Here is a 4,193-nt window from a genome sequence, read left to right on the forward strand (position 1 = left end):
AGGGCAAGGCGAAGGTTACTTCCGTAGTCGACCTGGGAAATCAGTCTGATTCCGAGACTTAAAGTGAGGAGGCGGCGGGGAACTTTGGTGGTGGCGAGACCATTGTCTCGGAGGTTGAGACGGCTGTCACCTCTGAGCAACCAAGCGTTGGGACGGTGACTGGTGTGAAGAGGCCAGTTCCATCGGGTTCGTCTCCGCCTGTCAGGTCTTTCAAGATTAAGAAAACCCGTAAGTATATTTTTTGTGTACCTTTTCCGCATTTCTTTCCGCCATTGTTTTTAATATTGTTCTTTATGCAGGAGTGGACGTATCCGCTTTCCAGAGCGGTGTGGGAGGAAGCAGTTCAGGACCCACGACGATAGGTTTTGTCAACCTATCCGAGGTGATGACCCAGGCGGCTGCGCCTGTTTCCGGTGCTGGTTCAGTTGCTCATACTGTTGAAGCAACTGTTCTAGTTATGATGTCATCTCCGCCGGCCGTCAGTGCCATCTTCACTACATCCTTCACCGGACCGGCGGTGACATTTTCCGCGAGCACAGCTGCGGCGCCACGGTTATGAGTTCATCTCAAATGAGTTCATCTCCGATGGTCTCCGCCTCCATGGCTTCTGCATTGCCGCGTTCGGCGCCAGCGACTATGTCATCCTCGGCCGGTGCTTCAGGTATGTTTAGAGTTGGGACCTCCAGACTTACCTCTGTTGATGAGGGAGTCCAACCTTTGCCTCCTTCCCATCTCCTTGACCTCTTGGATGGATATCCTTTAGGTTCAGGTGATGGGTGTAGCGGCTATCGGCCTGTTGTCGACCCTACAGGTGCGTGGGGTTACTTTGGCCTTTTATCCATTCTTATCATTTTTTCCTAACTATTTTTTGTTTTTGCAGTTTCGGATTCCAATGAGGTGTATGCTCCAAGGTGGAATATCCGCCAAGGAACAACCCTAAGGACGGCTGCGGACTGTGTCGACAGCTCCTAGTGGTGCGTTGGGGGAGGCAATGGCTTGCTACCAGGAGGGTAGGCTATCCAATGAGCTACGAATCCTTCTTGCCCGGATGCAGCCGCACGTCGGGTTACTTTGTCGTGAAAACGACAAGTTAAAGACTGCGCGTGGCCTGGAGGTGGCTCAGGCGCGAGCGCTGCGGGAGGAAAACAAGAGGCTTGCCGCCGTCGCTGCGGAGAAAGAAAAGGCCTTCAAGGACCTTGAGGCCGAGATCCAAACCAGGCATGAGGCTCGTTCCAAGGCTACCCAAGTTGTTAACGAACAGCTTAGGTTGGCTAAGGAAACTGCGTGTAATGCCACCGAAAGGGCCACCAAAGCTGAAGCCGTTGCTGAGCCTCTGCGTGCTGAGAATGAAGAGCTTAAAGCCAAACTAGAGGAGCTCCAGCGGGCTCATGATGCTTTGGCTTTAGAAGATGCCAAGAAGCTATAAGAGCTCTTGGATCAGAAGGGTATGCTTGATCGCACTGAGCGAAAGCTTAAGGGCGTTGAAGAGGCTGCTGCCAAAGATGTGTTGCTTGCCAACCTCAACAAGAATGAAGCCGAACGCGCCCGCGATCAAGCTCAAGCTACCCTTCAAGAAGCTCTGACCAATAAGGGATGGCTTCTACGAGAAGCGTTGCCGCAGGTACGCATAGTTCCATAATTTCTTTGCTTTACGCTTCTTTATACTTAGAAAAAAATTATATATATATATTTTTAGGTTGTGCATCGGATTTTCACGAACACATCTTATGACGATGCCATGAGTGCAGCCCTCAACGCTTCTCATGAGGATGGGGAGAAAACTGGTTTCCTGCTTGGTCTAGGATTTGCAGAGAAGGGCATCCCGCCTTCCAACTTTCCTTTACACGATGTTGACACTGAAGCTGCCTACGACCAAGCTGTGAACCAGTATGCTGCCTTCCCGCATCTGGTTGTGGAGAAGGTGAATGAAATTGCTGCTGCTGATGACGGGCTAGCTGTTCTCAAAGCTTTCCTTGAACCGCCGCAACCAACTGATGGTGCGGGTTCAAGTGGGTTCGGAGGGAGTGGTCCCGAAGCTTGAACCTTGAGATCCCTTCCAACCGTTAGGGTAGATTTGTATTTTTGTAGGCGGGTATATACCTAGCCATTTTGTAATGTTTGAACTTTTATTGTGAATATAAATGTTTTGTTAACGCCTTGCCTTGTAAACATTATATGATTTGCCCATGCATATTTTAGTTTAACTTAGCAATTTTCTAAGTGTTTTGAATAAGTTAACCTTTCGACGTGTGTCAGATGATAGGTTAATGTTCTGGTTCCTCTATCATGATTGTGCGGGTAGGACCGTCACTTTCACTTAGTAGGATGACCAAACTTTACCTATATCTGACCTGCGTGAAGGTTTTCCTCATCATCCCCTTAGAAATATTTACTGTTTTTGTGTTTATGCGGGTTGTGCCGCTTTCTACACGCAACGACTTACTTCCTCCCTCACTTATTTATGCGGTGAATACCGGCATATCAGTGTGGTCAGTTCATAAGTATAAAGGTAAGGCTATTAACACAATGTGATAAGGAGAATCATTTCCATTAGAAGTGGCTCTAGGCCTTTTCTTTACAAGTTTGGAATTGATCTACATGTAACATCTGTGTAATTGAGCTCCATTCCATGTTCTTGGGATGGGGGTGCCATCGAGCCTTTCGAGCCGGTATGCGCCCTTTCCCAAAACTTCTTTAATAATGTATGGCCCCTCCCAGACCGGGGCCAGCTTTCCTGGGCGCTCTTGGTTCGAAGCCTCGTTGTTACGCAGTATGTAGTCTCCGACATTGAAGTTGCAGAGTTTTACCCGCGTGTTGTAGTACTTTCGCATTTGTCGCTTGTAGTTCTCTTCACGCGCTGCGGCTAAGTCTCTGCGTCCTTCGGTAAGCATAAGGTCTAACCGTCTTTCCGCATCATTGTCTTCTGGTTGAGTTATGACTCTTGGTGAGGGTTGACCGATCTCGACTGGAAACATGGCTTCAGTGCCATAGGTGAGGCTGAATGGGGTTTCACCCGTGCTTGCCTTTTTTAGCATTCTGTTCGCCCAAAGGACGTATGGAACTTCGTCCACCCAGCCGGATCTATGCTCCAAGAGTCTTTTCTTTATGCCGTCGACGATGCTCTTGTTTGATATTTCCACCTCACCATTACCCTGCGGGTGTGCCACTGAGGTAAAGGTGTGGGTGATTTGAAGTTCTTTCAGCTACTTTTGTAGCTTCTGGTCAGCAAAGTTGGTGCCGTTATCGCTCACCAAATTCTGTGGAAGTCCAAAACGACAAATAATAAATTACCAAATAAATTTTTTGATATGTTTTGCGGTTGCTTGGGCTAAGGGTTTTGCTTCTATCCACTTGGTGAAGTAGTCTATGGCTACCACTAGGAACTGAACGTTCCCTGCTGCTGTGGGAAATGGGCCTGTCACATCGATGGCCCACTTCTGGAATGGCCATGAAGAAGTGACTGGAACAAGTTTGTTCTTCGGGTGATGCGTGTTGGGTGCGTAGAGCTGGCAGGACCTACATTTTCTAATGTAGGCCAGCGCATCCGTATGCATCCCCGGCCAAAAGTATCCCGCGTTGTTTAGCTTAGCTACAACTGCGCGTGGACCTGCGTATACTCCACAGATGCCTTCGTGTACTTCCCTTAGGAGGTAATCGGCATCTTGGTCGTCAACGCATCTGAGGAGTGGGCCCAGAAAATTACGCCTGTAAAGTATGTCATCAACAAGTTGATAGTTCAGTGATTTACAGCGTATCTTTCTTACCTGTGTCTTTGACTCTGGTAGTATACCCGCCGCAAGGTAATTTATGATTGGTGTCATCCACGTTTCCGTGAACGTTTGGATGACACAAATTTCCTTGTGCGGGACTGATGGTGCTCCAAGGAGTTCGACGCGGATGTCCTTTCCCAAGTGGGTGAATGCTAACGATGCAAGCTTGCTTAACGCATCCGCAGATTTGTTTTCGCTTCGCTTGATGTGCATAACTTTGCAATCGTTGAAATCGCGCATAAGGGTTTTTGCTTGTGCGAGGTACAGGGCCATTGCGTCGTCCACGGCCGTGTACGTCCCGTTTATCTGGTTGGCTACTAACATGGAATCCACATGGGCTTCCAAGTTTTTCACCCCCATTTTACGCGCAATTCTTAACCCGGCCAAGAATGCTTCGTATTCTGCTTCGTTATTCGTACTTGG

The sequence above is a fragment of the Bidens hawaiensis genome, unplaced genomic scaffold, assembly GCF_021521415.1.
Source record: "Bidens hawaiensis isolate Kalapana, Puna unplaced genomic scaffold, B.hawaiensis_p1.1 tig00008604_1, whole genome shotgun sequence".
In the NCBI taxonomy this organism is placed as follows: domain Eukaryota; kingdom Viridiplantae; phylum Streptophyta; class Magnoliopsida; order Asterales; family Asteraceae; genus Bidens; species Bidens hawaiensis.